This window comes from Anabrus simplex, chromosome 1, assembly GCF_040414725.1.
Source record: "Anabrus simplex isolate iqAnaSimp1 chromosome 1, ASM4041472v1, whole genome shotgun sequence".
In the NCBI taxonomy this organism is placed as follows: domain Eukaryota; kingdom Metazoa; phylum Arthropoda; class Insecta; order Orthoptera; family Tettigoniidae; genus Anabrus; species Anabrus simplex.
Genome location: NC_090265.1, coordinates 1,501,013,017 through 1,501,030,452, shown reverse-complemented (window position 1 = coordinate 1,501,030,452; position 17,436 = coordinate 1,501,013,017).

Here is a 17,436-nt window from a genome sequence, read left to right as displayed (position 1 = left end):
TTGGTGCTACCATTGGTTTTTGCGATTTCCTTTTAACCGCATAACCTTTGGTAGTGCTATTTAAGGATCCAACCAGCCTCTGGGCTGATGACCTAACAGACAGACAGACCTCCCACAAGAGCTACACGCGTTATAGAACCTCACCATTTAGTGACTATTCGGTCTTCATCCCCAAGTACTTGTCTGCATAAAGTGTCTTATTGTTAGTGCATTTGTAGTATTGTGGGTAACTTAATGTAGTGATAGATACTTAGTAAAGGCAAAAATCATAATATTTTCATTCCCTAAAATATTTAAGGGTATAAGAGTATCAGGACTACTTTAGAAGGTAGTAAAACCATTCCTGCACTTACCAGATAGGAAGAAATATTCCCAGGTTATCTACTATGAACGCTGAGGTTCGAGTCTCGAATCCTCGAAAAATGCAATTTATCCCGTATACGTTGCTAGTCTTATGCTGCGTATTGTAACGAATGTAGGTATAAATCAAGCAAATGCATTACGTTTTGATTTATGGAATCCTACATTGTAAACCGTCCGTTAACCAAGTTTCATCTGCACAATAGTTATAAGATGTTGAACTCTAACCGAATGGCGTCTAAATATCGGGAGTGTTATTACTCTGATTATTTTATTTTGTCGTTTTACTCTTGGAAGCGTGATTAGCTCACCTGATGGCCATGACCGTTAAGGCATTGAAGTCTAAACGATCTGACACCATGGTTAGCCGGTTCCAGACCAGTTGGTCGAAAAAATTTCGCCATCAGAATGTTGGCCGGCAGGGTATGGGAGGTGGTGATATACAATATATAATCACTAGATTACATGCCAAAAGCCTGGATTAAATTCCAGATCTCTCTGAAGTACTCATATGGAGTGAGGGAATATGACGCTGTTGATGGTGATTAGTCCGTCGGATGGGGACGTTAAGCCTCGACACGAGTAGGCTATGTGCCAGCACCGGGTTTCACCCTCTCCCTTCCTACTATCATATATGACGTCAATCATTTCAGCTCATTAACTCCCCTGATGTGGTTGACATCAGCAAAGGCATCCGGTCATAAAAACCCGCCACGACAGATTCATCTCACCTCATACCCGACTCCGTAGAGAAACGGGACTAGGGTTTGGACAAACAAATCTTGGAAGCGTGATTAGCGTGACAGCTGCACGTTTCTTTCTCAGACAGCCGAAGTTCGATTCTCAGTGGATCTGGAATGTGTTTTCAGGTGAAAAGCATGAGGCGTCTGGAAAGGCATCCAAATTAAACTTCCGCTCAAAACCCAAAATAAGTGAGTGGCTCCAGTGACCTCAGAAATATCTTGGATACGCTGGAAAATGTTTACTCTCCAGCATGACTTTGCTTCCGGATATATTGAGGGATTGATCTTGGATATATGATCAATTGAATTTGGGATACAGCGTAAAAGTTGCCTAATAGGCCAGATGAATACGAACAAGTGTATTGTACGGGATGGTGATGATCATAGGCTACGCTATCTTAGCAGTTCAGAAAGGTATCGTCCATTTGATTGCCTGGGAGGGGGGATTGACGTGGGGAACAGTGGGAAACTACTCTATTAATGGTAGGCTTCGATGCAACGCATCTGTGCTAAAAGTTAATTACAGTTAACAATACAATTCAGCAAGATCAATAAATTGTAGTTCCCGTTTTCAACGCAGGACAATGGTACGATACTGAAAAGGTCGACAATCATTATCATCAAAACAGTATAATCAGAGTTATTTGAATTAAAATTATTTACTAAGTAATTCAATGCTGGATTTACGGAAGTAAATTCATACTTCAAATTTAGGTTACGAATTCATTAATTGCTGGAACTACATTTTAGTAGTCGTTGAATTAAAGTAAACCATACGAAGACAAAGTATCAGAAAAGAGGAACTATACTTTCTGTATTTCTCATGAGGTATTCTTACGGTAAACAGCGACACATACCTACATTGAAACATTAATTTGAAAAGAAGGAGAAGAGAAGAGAAGCGAGACAACTTGAACAACACAACACTTCTCTTGTCACACAGATGGAAGCATAAATAAAGAATTCACTCGGCTTCGTAACACAGTCATTCCCAAGATGGAAAGACAAAAGGAGCAAAGAGGAACTGCATGTAGAAGTTAAATTCTATGTCCCGAAGGAAATTAAAACAGGTCCTCCTTTTTTCTGCCGGAATGAAACAAGAGTGTGTGAGGTACGTATGTATGTGTGTTCTGGGAGCTTGCTTGTAATGAGAGAATGAGGTGTAGATGAAGTAGGGGGAAAATTCCTTTTGTCATCTAAAAAGAGAAGTTTTTACTTTCTTTTTCTCTCCAGTTGCTAAATTACAATGTACTCGGGAAATTGCATTTATACCTTTTGATGTTCAAGTCCGTGAGGATTTTCGTATTAAAGTTCTGTGTTATCTTCACACTTTTGGATTGTGTTTGTGTGTGCGTTCTGTTCAAGAGGATGTTGACTTAAAGGTGTGATATTCATTCGCATTAACCTTCCTTATTTCGTAAACCAGAAAACTGTATCATCTTTTTCCACAGCATAGTTTTATATATGTTATTGATGAAACTGATTTCATACGTGACTGCTATTCTGATCCTTACTATTCATGTATTAGTAAAATAATCATAATCATAATCATAATTCATAACTGAAATATTGACCATTTCCGTCAAAATATCGATTTTTCAATGTTGGGTCTAAAAATCTTTAGTTCCTTCTGTTTCAAACAATGTTATCACTTTCTTTCTACAGCCATTTTAAAGCACCAAGGACCATTCTTAAAAGGAGGAAGTCATGTTCTCAGAGAGCACGCCTTCAACTGTTATTTTCTCACATTTATATTTTTTCTGTACTTACAGTAGTCAAATAGTTTACTAAAATGATCCTTGCTTCATATTTTTAATTATATTCCTTTGAAACTTTCAAGAAATTTTCCAGTATGTGTGAGAATGAAAATTTCTTATTATCGAGAGAATTTTACTACCGTTTTCCCCCTTGATATAACTATGAATTACTTTTCTTCGAATTTAGTAAGGAAGACAACATTGAAAAATTTTTCTCCTACATCTAATGCCTGACAATAAAACACAGAACATTAAGGATCTGATTTCCAAATCAACTTCAAAAATAAAATTTAAAAATGTGACTCAAGGAGTAATTTCCGTGTTTGTGGCAAGAAGCAATAAAAACACCCACGAATCAAAAACAGATCAACAAATAACCTCAACTTTCTGTTTGATGATAAGTCAATGCATTAATGGTACAAATATGGCGGTGGTACCTGAAAAATCTGTGGAAGTTCAAAATTTCAGTTATGTCTCTCCTTATTCATTCATTTTGAAGTTCTGTGCTATTGTCTCGATAGCCGATCGCAACTTTCTGTACGTCACTGCTGACATTTATAAACGATACAGTTAACGGCCGATAAAACTGAAAAATCTGTGTAAATTGATTAAAAAATTAGGATAAAAATCTTTTTCAAGGAAAACAGCTAATAAATAAACTAGACTAACTCATGAATGGCACATCAGTGGCTTTCCAATCTTTAAACATCTTCTGACAATGGGAGGAAACAAACCGCAACTATAAGCACGGAAAGCTAGCTCCTTAACCAATGGACAACCATCCCCTAAATACAGCATCACCCTACGCACATCCCTACTGATATAAAGAGAGGAATTTGTTTCTATGTATATGTTGGGTAATCTCAGGAAGCACTCAAATTCTTTCACCATTACAAATCGTATTTCTTCCAGATTATTATAGGCCTAATTAAGCTAGGTTATCTGGGGAATAGGTGTATTTAAAAAAAATAGAGTTAGTACGAATGAGGTCCTTAAAAGTGAAAACTTGCCTCAACTGTCAGTCCTTTTCGAATATGAAGGTCACCAAGTGTACTTATAATTTTCTAGAAAAATATTCTTATTTCTTTTCTAAAAGTATTCCGGGAGACATGATTTTTGTGTTTTGGCGAATGCTTAATTCGATAAAATCCTAAATGAAGGGCATGATGTTAGAGCACATTTATAAACGCCAAAGTGTGTAGCCCTATCGGTAAAACTGAAATCTGTTTGTAGACTGATTAGAAGAGTGGAATAAAGATCTTTTCAAGGAAGACACTTTATAAATACTCCAGTTTCACTCTGCATAAAACAGTAAATTAAGCACATTTTCTTCGTAGCTCCAATGGTTTTCAAAAGTTTGGATTTTAACCGTGTTAAATAAATATTTAGAACTTGTAGCTCAAAAAATTCGCCCGTCGATCGCAGTACATCTGGTTGATTAAGGGTGAAAATAATTGTTTAGGTCTATACTATACTTTTTCGCTCTGTGAGAGAAAGTTGGAGGTTGAAGGCAGAGATAATGAAATAAAATGTGTACCAAGTGAAAGGAAATATAAGTATCGGACCCTTAAAAGAGAATGCATTACCTAAGTAATGTTTCTTACTACGGCTTGGACACGCCAGTTGACGTAAAGGCCAAGGGGAGAGATGATTTCTAAGGGAGGGTGATCAGGGATAAGTTATTATTGAACTGTTCACGATTATTACCAACAGTACACAAATCTAATTCTGTCTTAAACTTGGCCAAAGACGTGGTATTGCTTGGATAAATCCGCAGTACAGCTAATTACACAGTAACGGAAATATAACTTTCCTGCGTCTACCATAGACATTTCTTCAAAATACGGGACTCTTAATGTCAACGATTTTCTGATTAAATATTAATCGGTAGCTAATGAAAAGTAAAACAGAAAGAAAAGAGGTAAGAAAAGAAACAACACCATTGTCTTTAAATTGTTATGTATTTACACTTCACGTAATGTTCTATTGGAGAAGAACGAAGTCATTTTTGAGGACGTTGTAGCAGTTGTTGAACCCAGTTTGTGTCTGTGGGTAGTCTGATGCTGCAGTAATATCGGGACAGCCTCCATGTATGAAAGAAAATTTTGCAGAACATTTCATAACCCATTTTCTTGCTCTTTTAATTCAGAAGTAAACAAGCACTTGCGTTTTGTAATATAATTAATGTGTTAGGCTGATACACACAGCGAACAAACTTAATGACGCTTAACATACAGTATATGGCTGGCCTTTGTTTTCTAGTATTGGGTATCGATTGCTGTGTTCTATCGATTGTGAGCGGCACAGTAGTGTCAACCATTTTTCGATATATTTTCATTACATTACACATTTACGAACCAAAAATATAACTTCATCGACAATTTGTGATGTAAACTTCAGTTTTCACAGTATGAAATGCAGTTTTAAAATATATGGGAGTTATACGCGCCCCGACAAAAATTATGGGGACACCGCACACCTGAGCCAAAAACAAGATGCTCCCGTATTTTATGGGACGTATAGTAAGCAGGCTTATGTTTAGAAGAAAGGCTTCTTTAACTTGAATACATCAACATGCTATTTATTATTTCTTTCTAGTAGTATTATTTGCTGTGGTATTGGCAATGAATTCACACACTCCAACAGAAGTACCCGCACTTCTGTGGGTTTCGCCGAAACATTTCATTAAGTTAATTCATTGAAAAGTAAATTTTAATATTGTTTTGAAGTGATAAATAGGTATAGCATGAGTAACAGTTGTTCCAGTGCAAAATATTATTGTGATAATAATTCTCAAAATGCGTCACACTTCATTTTGTCTTAATATTGCTGATTTATACGAGTCTCTGCGGTATTCACATTTAATAAGAGAATATATAAATATATTCTATGTTATGGTCTCGACAGTTGATCGCAAGTTTCTGGATGATTCGCACGTCATTGCTGATATTGTCAGCTGTACAGATGACGCATATATCGTATATAGTGTATTCTTGGAGGGGTCTGACTCCTTGGGTGAATGGCCAGCGTTTGAGGCCTTCTGTTCCGAGGATCCGGTGTTCGTGATTTTAATCTCATGTGATTAATTCTTCGGGCTCGAGGATTAGGTGTTCGTGTTTATCCCAACACTCTCCTCTTCGTATTCAGACCACACATAACACTACCAAGCACCACATAAACACGCAATAGTGATTACATCCCTGCAAATAGAGGTGCTATCAGGAAGGGTATCCGGACGTAAAATAGGACCAGATTCACATGTGCCCCATAGTTCGCACCCGCGACCTCACATCTGCAGAAAAAACGGTAGAAGAAAAGACGAAGGAGTGCACTCTTTGAGGGGCCGGCTTGATCTTGATATATATTGCTATTTGCTTTACGTAGCACCGACACAGATAGGTCTTACGGCGAAGATAGGACAGGAAAGGCCTAGAAATGGGAAGGAAGCCGTGAAAATGGGAAACCACGGAAAACCATCTTCAGGGCTGCCGACAGTGGGGTTCGAACCCACTATCTCCCGGATGCGAGCTCCCAGCTGCGCGCTCCTAACTGCTAGGCCAACTCGCCCGGTGAACTTGATTTTAACCTTCAATGGTTAATTCCTCATGGTCTGGGACACACACACACACAGAGAGAGAGAGAGAGAGAGAGAGAGAGAGAGTGTGTGTGTGTGTGTGTGTGTGTGTGTGTGTGTCGTTGTGTCGTCTTAAACTACTACTGAATGTTTTCATTCCTCCCCTGAATGGAGAGGTGGGCCTCTTCGCCTCAGTGCAGGAGAATGGAAAACCACGGAAAACCATTCTCAGGACAGCCGACGGTGGGGAGCAGCTCCTCTCTGTCTCCCGAATGCAGAGGCGTAGAGCCACCGCAGAGCCGCGGCCACCCCTCGTCTGCTCCGTTGGTCGGTCGGAGTGCAGGCCAGGAGATTTGTTACGGTAACATAATTTCGAGCCGGATGTAGCCCTTGTAAGGCAGACCCTCCGATGAGGGGTGGTGGAATCTGCCATGTGTAGGTAACTGCGTGTTATGGTAGTGGAGGATGGTGTTATGCGTGGTGTAGAAGTTGCAGGGATGTTGGGGACAGCACAAATACCCAGTCCTCGAGCCAAGGGAATTAACCAATTAAGGTTAAAATATCCGACCCGACAGAGAACCGAACCCGGGACCCTCTGCACCAAAGATCAGCAGGCTAACCATTTAGCCATGGAGCCGGACATTTGTTACGGTGAAGGAGATGTTCGGCCTCTTCTGACAGAATCCTGCAGACTACATTAAAGTAAGAGACAAAACATATCGTTATAATTGTTGTTGAATGAAGTTCCATATTCCTACAGTATTTTGTACATTTTTTTTTTTTTTTTTTTTTTTTTGGTCTGGTGGTTTTACGTCGCACCGACACAGATAGGTCTTACGGGTTTTGTACATGTGCTTTATTGCCTATACTTACGTATGGCATGTACTGACGTTTGTGTCCTTTTACTAACTGGGGCTATGATTTCATTTTGGGTACCAACCAAGATGTGAAGTGGAGAGACGACAACAAGCCTTTCTACGGTGGTAGAGAATGAGATTTTAGTTCACTCACCTGTCTGAGGCTGTGTGTGTCCCATTACAGTCCTTAAAGCCTATCTTGAATTTGTGTCAGAACCAGGAATCGATCTTACCAATCGGACGAAAAGTTAATTTCTGGGCCGTGACGATCGATCCAGATGACGAAAGAGATGAGGAACATTCTCGGGTCTCGAATTACATTCCACTAGCTAGATGACCATAAAACGTCCTTCTCGACTGTCATTGGCTGTCATGATGAAATGAATATCGTTCCAGTTCTCATCTACGGTATTGTTTACCCATACTGAACCACTTTTTCCTGCTCTATGGTGCGATATTTCTTGTCTGTATCGCGTGATCTCTTGGGCTTATATCAGCAATATGTCCTCTCCGTTTTGACCACTTCTTGTTACGAGGTCGACCACCCTCTCGGACAGAGCCACTTCCGTCCTGTGTCCTGTGCGTCGCTCGGCTGCCCGTCTTCTGATACATATTACATGAAACAATTAGCTGGCGCCTGAGCGTAGCGAACGCCCTCCGCGGGAACGTTAGTAACTAATTATCGTACTTCTTGTGGCACTGGGAGATTCTTGCGCAAATAATTGTGATTACGACTCACTCAGATCATTACTCCAGGGGTGTCTATGTGCCACCGGACGGTGACTGCTTGCGTAAGGACACAACACGAAGACCAGTGGTGTGGCATGCGTTCGGAGTCCGTGAGGATATTCCTAATGTGGTCTCCTATCTCCTTTCCAGGAAAATGTTGGAAGAGTACCTCATGTATAGTTCAAGGGTAGTCCGGCTCCTTGGCTTTTTGGTTAATAATAATGGCGTGTGGCCTCCGAAGAGGCCGAGTGCAGATCTTTCGAGTTGACGGCGTCTAGGCGACCTGCACGTCTAGGCTGTTTCGTCCGCGTAGTGGACTTCGTTTCAGAGGGATTGTAGCCGCGTGTGATAATTCCTTTAATTTGAAAACTGGGTGTTTGTGAACTAGATTTACATACAACACATCTCACTACCAACCAACGTGCTAGGTTCACCCGGAAAGACGTGGGTTTGATTCCCCGTTAGAAAGTCAAAATCTATGAAACGAGATTTCCATTTTCGGACGGAAACATGGCCTTAAGCTTCAATCAGCTTCCAAAAAATTGGCATACTGTACATACATACATACATACATACATACATACATACATACATACATACATACATACATACATACATACATACATACATACGTACATACATACATACATACAGACTGTTATACCATTCATCATTCAGTCTGCAAGCCTCTGGGATTTTACTAAAATCCGCTACAATCCTCTATTTGTAACCAACTCTGTGGCCTCGTTTACTTCCATACCTCATATCTTTAAATCGTTAGAACCTGAGTCTAACCATCGTCGCTTTGTTTTCCCTCTACTTCCCTTACCCTCCATGACCGACTCCATTATTCCCCTAGGTAACCTGTCCTCCTCCATTCGCCTCACGTGACCCCATCACCGAAGCCGGTTCATATGTATAGTCTCCTCAATCTAGTTTATCCTTAACTTAGCATTTATTCCTCATTCCGACTACCTTCCATCCATTGTTCCCACGTGTTTGTACCAGTGATCATTCTCTCTACTTTTGTGTCCGTTACTTCCAACTTATTAATAAGATATCCTGAATCCACCCGTCATCCACTCCCGCAAAATAAAGTAAAATATGTCTGAAAACAGACCGATGTGAAGATAGTTTCAGCTGAAAGCCGACTTCTTTCTTACAGAATAGGGCCTACTGTTGATCGCAACTGTACTACTATTCTACGAGAATACGCATCCTGAATACTTAAAATGATCTACCTGCTCCAGTTTTGTATTTTCAACCTGGCATTCAATTCTCTTAAGTTTCTTACCTACTGATAACACTTTAGTCTTGGAAAGTGTAATTTGCGTATCATACTCATCGCACCTATTTTCAAGTTCCAAGATACAGTAACAGCCTGCAGGCTTTCAGCACAATCTGCCAATGAATACTTTAACTATTTGACCTCACAATGATGGCTCAACCCCCACTCATTCTAAGTGCTAATATTAACATGTTGACAGGGTCGAATATTAAACTCGGTAAGTTCGAGTGATAACTTCTAGATTACGATGACCAACTAGTGAATAGCCATGGATTTTTAAAAGATCTACCCTTATTTTGCAGAATATTATAACTTGTTTCCATGGAGACCAGGCTGCTATTGTCTCTCTTATTGCGCTCAGCTTGTTGGGGGATCGGTTTACTAAGGTCGTAATACTTAAAGGAGCATTCTGACATTTCTTAGGGGGAGGTCCGTTCACTACCCGCATGGGTGGGAATAAGGGAGTAGGGGGTATGGTTGCCATGGAAACGGGAGCGAGTCCACAGCGGTTGTCATGGAGATAAGCCTGCTGACCGGCTCGTGTTGCTTGGAGTTGCCAAACTTCTCACTTCTGAGCGGTCTGAACGAGCGAACAAGTGAGCCGGAAGAGAGGGGAAATAGAAAAGATTGTAGGAATGTGGCAACACTGTGTAATGGCATGTGCAATGCTCCTCCCTCCAGTCCTATCTGTCAGACTGCTAGCCACACTGTCTAGTGGTGTATAGCGGAATGTGATAGAGAGTAATTATACTGCTTGTATAAGGATATTGAATCTATATTCGTTGATAGAAGGCGTAGAGATCCAGCCTCTTTTTCAGTGGAGCCTGTTATTCTTTTCAGTGTTATGTGGCATGGCAATCATGACAAGTTAATCCTAGCAGCAACATTGCATAGCTAGTAAATCATGAATAATTTGCGCAAATGAGTGCTGCATGGAACACGTTTGAAGAGTTGGTGTAGTTGAAGAAGCGGTACCACCCGTGTTGTTGCACAAACTGCAAAGCCTCCAAGATAACAGAAAATTATGTAGCATGTGCAAACGACTGTGTAATGTAGTGGGTTAGGCACTCTTTTCCTACACTGAAGGTTGTGAGATCCAATTCTGCAACTGTTGTTGGGCTTTCAGGAGAGTCTTAAAGTAAGAGACTTGTGCTAAAAAAATTACTTGAATGATAAAGAACCTATTTTAATTCAAAATTCCAGCCCGCCAGTGTCTCTTTGAACTACTATTCATTGGAGAGAGATTAAACGTACACCATCACAGCAGTTTTACAGTGAATATACTATACTTGCACCGAGATCACGATTAAAATATGAAACGGCAAAAGAATATCCAAACGCTTTTCTTTTCTAACAATTTGCTGTATGCCGCGCCGACAGAGATAGGTCTTATGGCGACGATGGGATGGGACTAAGAAGGAAGCGATCGTGGCCTTCATGAAGGTACTGCCCCAGAATTTTCCTGGTATCAAAATGGGAAACAACGGAAAACCATATCCAAGGCTGCTAACTGTGGGTTTCAGATCCACTATCTCCTGAGTGCAAGCTAACAGCTACGTGACCTAAACCGCGCAGCCAGTCTCTCGGTCCAAAACTTTTTACCAACTTCATATCTATCCAAGTGTACCCATCCTCGCATCCTTATCCAAAGCAAAAATTCACTTAATATTCCCAGCAACTAAATACGAAAGCAATAAAGACTTTTTTCAGACAAGGTCAATATTTTCTGCATAAGTATGTGCATAAATTGATCTGAAGTCCGTAATTCTTCATGTTTAGAACGAACGAGCCCTTTCGGATGTACTAGCACATGTTACATGTAGATCTATATTTACATCAGATAGGACAGCTACTTGTGTTGTCTTTGAGCGCGCGTGCACTGTGAGAAATAGAACAATAGTAACTTGTTTTGTATTCCACCTCCCACACATACTCTTATCAGATACTCTGCCACTTTAAAATTTCGTGTTCCTTTCATAGACCACACTTTGTCTCAGCACTGTACCTACTGTATGTCAGGGGTCGGCAATGTGACTACACCGAGGTATTATTAACAGCCAAAAAGTGCAATCGTTACAGATCGTAAGTGGAGTGGAATCTTATAGGCTTCCATGTTTAAAACACATAGGCTGGAACTATTAGACTCTACTCGTCTTAAAACAGAACATAGTGCACTTTGAGGATGATCTATCAGGAAGTTAACTGCGTTGTGTCAATAGCCCAAGATTAAACAGACGTACTGTCTCAGTCTAGCACTGTAAATTGCAACATTAAGACGTTAGTAAAGTTTCAAAAGAAACATTTAACTTAGTAAACCACCTGGGTGAACGAACATAGTAATCCGAGACCTTAATTTCATACTTCTCTTTGTTATCTAAAAAAGTAAAATAATTTCATTTTCATTTTCATGGTAGACAACTTTAAAGTTATTTAAATGTGTCCTATTTACTGTGTTTTCCAATTGAATATTCATTTTTCATTATTCCATTCACTACTGATCTGTATTTGTTCACCTTGTAATTTCATAAATCATTTCAGAGAAGTCGGAAATTTATTGAACATCTCCCTTGGTAAATTTATCTTCTTCTTTATCTGTTTACCCTGCAGGGTCGGTTTCTCCCTCGGACTCAGCGAGCGATCCTACCTCTACCGCCTCAATGGCAGTGTCCTGGAGCTTCACACTCTGGGTCGGGGATACAACTGGGGAGGATGACCAGTACCTCGCCCAGGTGGCCTCACCTGCTATGCTGAACAGGGGCCTTGCGGGGGAGATGGGGAAGATTGGAAGGGATAGACAAGGAAGAGGGAAGGAAGCGGCCGTGGCCTTTAGTTAGGTATCATCCCAGCATTTGCCTGGAGGAGAAGTGGGAATGCATGGAAAGATGGCTGAGGTGGGAATCGAACCCACCTATACTCTGTTGACCTCCCGAGGCTGAGTGAACCCCGTTCCAGCCCTCGTACCACTTTTTCAAATTTCGTGCCAGAGTCGGGAATCGAACCCGGGCCTCCGGGAGTGGCAGCTAATCACACTAACTACTACACCACAGAGGCGAACGGTAAATTATTCCAATTCCTAATAAATACCTTTTGCTATAAACTAATATTTGCCTCAGTTTGTCGTCTTGAATTCCAAATTTATCTTCTTGCTTTTCAAATTTCCACTCAAGCTTATTCGTCCACTAATATCATTTAACACCAACTCTCCACTGACAGCTCGGAACATACCGTTAGTTAAGCAGCTCTTCTCCTTACTCCCAAGTCTTCCCAGCCCAAAGATTGCAATATTTTCGTAACACTCCTCGTTTGTCGAAAATCACCCAGAAGAAATCGCGCTGCTTTTTCTTTGGACATTTCTGAGTTCTCGAAACAAGTACCGTATTTCTTTTTGATGATGGAAAGGAAGTGAAAAGAAAGGTTCCATTCTCAATTTGACAATCAAATTCGAGTCCTGTCTACAAAAACCTCAAGGAGGAGATGAAGGGAAGAAACAGAAATATGTGTCTGTTATTCCGTATCATAGCGTTAAACACGCGTTCGGTGGCATCATAGAGCTTAAGAAGGGAGCGAGGGGAACTATTCTCAAACTGTCAGTCAGAACGATGAGACGTTTTGGTGTATGAAAAGTCATTAAATGTGGCGTCCGCACTCTGAAAGCCGCAGTATCCATCCTACAATATCACCTCTGTTTTCACTAAATCTTTAAACATAAGCTTTTTATTCCTGTACCAAATATAAATAATGAATTTACTAATCTTTCCTATCAACTTCAAAGAAGTATCACAGAAAACTTGATGAGTATTATTTTTTTATCTTCAACAACCTCGGGAGTTTGAGGGAAAATAATCAAATGAGATAACGGTATTGTTTTCTATTCACTGACAGAACAGAAATAACATATTAGGATAGTCCTGTATATACAATGACTGTACAGTGCACGTTTCTCATTGAATGTGTGGTTAGAGGTACTAGGTGACCAACTTATTGGGCCATGCATTTTGCTATACCAAATAAACTAAAAAATGGCGTGTAGCCACCGGAGAGGCCTGAGGCAGGTCTTTTGATTTGACTCCCGTAAGCAACCTGCACGTCGTGGTGAGGATGATACGATGATGAAGACGACACACACACCCAGTCTCCGTTCCAAGGAAATTAACCAATTATGGTTAAAATTCCCGACCCTGCCGGGAATCGAACCCGGGACCCCTGTGACTAAAGGCTAGCACGCTAACCATTTAGCCATGGATCCCTACAGCAAACAAACTGAATGGACGGAATTACCCTCGGTTTCCGCGCCATCATCCTCCAGGATTGCCTGCATCCAAGTACTAGGATGACACTTTGAACACTTCCTTTAACTACGAGAAAGTACACTATACAGTCATTGTAAAATGCAACATAGTACGCAAGACTGTTTTCTCGTTCATTATAAACAACTGTACTTCTACCACAGTATCTAATAACTATTTAAATGTTTTATTGGTACCTTTTCCTAACTAGGATAACGTTTACACACAATCAGTGGTGGCTAGTAACCACACATTCTAAATTATCTCGCAAACGACTCGTACGCGGACCCGTTTTTACTAAGACTTATTTTTGCTTTTAGTATCGTGTACTTACAGCTGTTTCAATTTGCGCTATGAATTATGGTACACCCTGTATGTACCTTATGAAAACTGATCTTCAGCTCTGAGTCTCCTTCAAACATAATACTGATGTTCAGCTACCAGTATGAATATTGAATATCCTTCAGCGACCTAATTTTTCGAATTTACACTTCAAAGTTCAACATTAAGAATAGATACAGCGTCGAAATTTTCTGTAAAGAATTCTGTAGTAAGGGCACTTCAATATCCAGAATATTTACTTGTATTAACAATATCTCCCTTTAAAGTAAAGTTGATATAGCACTGTATGCTTAAATTTATTTGAACCCGTGAAGAAAGGTCGTCTTGTTTCTGCGTATTGTTAATTCCTCTTGGTCGAGGACTAAGTAATTGTGTTCGTTTTAATATTCTTCTTAATTTACACTTAACACATCACACTACAAACCACCACAGAAACACGCTATGGTAAATACATCCCACTACATAGGGTTGGCGTTAGGAAGGGCATCCAGCCGTAAAACTTGGCCAAATCCACATTTATGTTGACCCCAGATAATTGACAAGAGAACAGGAAGAAGGCTATTCTTGGATATTAAGATTACACATTTTCATCATCCACTGAGCTATAGGCAAACCCAGGCATTGACGTAATTAACAAAATGCCACTGAATATCTCAAAATTACTTCTTTATCGCAATCGTACTTCTTTCAAATTTTTCTGCCAGTATTGGATTACAATACTCTTGGATCTGATTAATAAATAGGTACTCAAAATGTGTATTAAGGCCCCAGTGTAAACAGTGTAAAATGAAGGGAACAGGTGCTACTAATAGATTTTCTATAACATTTACAAAACTTTATTTTTGTTCTTGGTCGTAGAAAAGTAAGAGTTAGACCACTTTTGTACACATTTCTTAAACTCTGTTCAACAGTTATTTTTGCTACGTCCCACTAACTCACGTAGATTTTCGCTAACTCTGGAATAACGAAGGACTAGTAGTGAGAAGGTTGTAGCCATGACATTTACAAAGATATAGCCTCAATATTTGCCTGGTGTGAAAATGAGAAACTAAGGAAAATCCACCTTCTGGGCTGCCGACGGTGTGGCTAAAAACATGTTGTCCCCCAATTCAAATCTCACAGCTTCACAACTCGTACGTACCGCACTCGCTGGCAACATACTGGGTTTTCTTTAGAATCTTTGACCATCTCTCTCTTTAGCTTCTGGTTTTAACTGACTCTAGATCAGCTTCAACAACTGAATAAAAGTAAGCAAAAGCCAAGCCTACTCCATACAGACCATGAAGGCCTTTGGAGGAGTGGAAGGTAACCTCGACACTAATTGGGATAGACTGGTTAACTATATGCCCGGTTGCCTCTGCCCCCAGAAATTAACCTGGTATTGATTTTTAGTGTAAGTTGAGTGAACCTTAGGGCCATGTGCCTCTCTAGAAGTAGAAATCACGTTTCTAATTTTTTCGACTTCCTGACGGCAAATCGAATTTACGCCCTACCGCGTAAACCGTTCACGCCGTGCACGATTCGGATCTTTGTTCTTGTTTGACTATCACAATAATTATATATACAACATGATGAGAACTACTATCCTTTGCACGTTTGGCCAGCTTCTTGTCTGCGATTGACCCTCACCAGTATTTGTGGTGTCCACCCCTGTATCCGTCCACAGCCCGCATTGTCCCACGGACATCCATATTCATATGCTCAGTCCAGGAGGACGGCCACGCTCAGGTGACCAACTGCGAAGACCTGCCGTCTGCCCTGCTGTCTTTTGAGAAATATGACGAGATTTACTTCAGAAAAGCAATTCTTGCCGTTACAACCCTTTAAAAAAATTAATAATTAGGCGACGAACGAATGTTCGTTGTACACTCCAATTAGATAAATAATCAGTGCACTACATTTTACAATCATGTTTCGCTTCATATATGGAAAATCCGATTAATAATTACACAACATTCTAGTCAAATCTGTAAAATAGACTAATATATTCATAACATATTTTTTTATTGACATCAAGAGGGAATGGGAGAATTTAATGAACAAAGGGGATTTGAGAGTACAAAAGATATAAGACTTCTAGTACTCTTCCTCTACCGAGTTCGTAGGAGAACACGGGGTCTGGCACAAGAAACTGGAAGTATTAACAAACACTTGAAGTTTGCTAGCGTACTCACTAGCTACACACCAAAGCGGACACGGTTCGAATCCCGGTCAATAATTGTGGGATTTTTGAAATGAGAAGTCACATCCCTGCTCTTAAGCATTGATTTCTTCGTAAAGGTCGTGGTGTAGGGAGTAACCTAGCTGCCACTTACCTGGAGACCTCGACTTCGTTTCCCAGCCAGTCCAAGGATTGCAACTCTCGACTGAGGGCTGTAACAAGTTAAAGAGACCAATTGAAGAGATGTTTGATACGGGATAGTGCGTACCTAGTCGTAGAAGCCAAGCAATATGGCTGAGAATGCCATCACGCTGACCACATGACTCCAATATACGATGGCCATCAACATCAAGGGCCTTAATAACCTACATGTGCCGTGGAGTGATTTGTTTGTTTGCTTTGGGCAATCATATTTTTGTATCTTCAGTATTAACTAATTTTAACTAGATCATAATGTGTCACATACGGTACAATATAACTAGAATATTGTGATCTCAGGGAGTAGCGGTGGTGATGGAGGTCATATTTTAAGGGGATTAGCAAAGAGATCATCAGTTCACGAAACGTACACAATAATATATATATCTAAGGTGCGAGGCATGCTGATATTTCGAACATCATGCAATGACTTTATAGGTAATTACTGAAATTGCAACTATCCATCTGTCTAGACTAGAGGGTGGTAGTATGACCGTATGGGGGAAAATGTGGTTGGTCAATGTTTCCAAAGTATTCGAGATTCCGGATTATTTTTGCTTTAATGTTTTGCTTGTGGGGCCATTAAAATCTCCCAATGATTTAATTTTCACGTCCAGCGAGTATGTTGCTGCTATCCTCGAGTGAAAGAGGGCCAGATCTGAGTAGAGACGAAAGGGGTTTATGATGAGGCAATGGGATTGATAAACAATAATGTACACGTCAGTTATAAAAAATATTGCATAATATTCGAATTATCATTAGGTTGATGGTACACCAGTTAAGTGATACGTGCTACTTGGATGGTGAAGGTCTAACAAATAACAAGGGTGGATCTTTAACTTATCCCAGTTATTAGTTAACCTTTGGGATTTTGTCGGGATTTGAAGGTTGAGTTCCAATGCCAACTCCTTGGGATTTCAGGTTACAATTCCACATCGTATCCACCAAGATTCAAACCTAGGTCGTGTGACTGGAAAGGCAGCAATTAAGCCAGAGCGCTAATCCGGTCTCTTCATGTCCCTCTTTAATATTAAAAGACAAATAAAAATCAATCGTACATCGCCATTTCTTTTCTTAGAGAGAGAATGCTTGCGTTTTGCATTACTTTTCCTGTTCGGCAGTTTTTATGTCCAAACCTTGT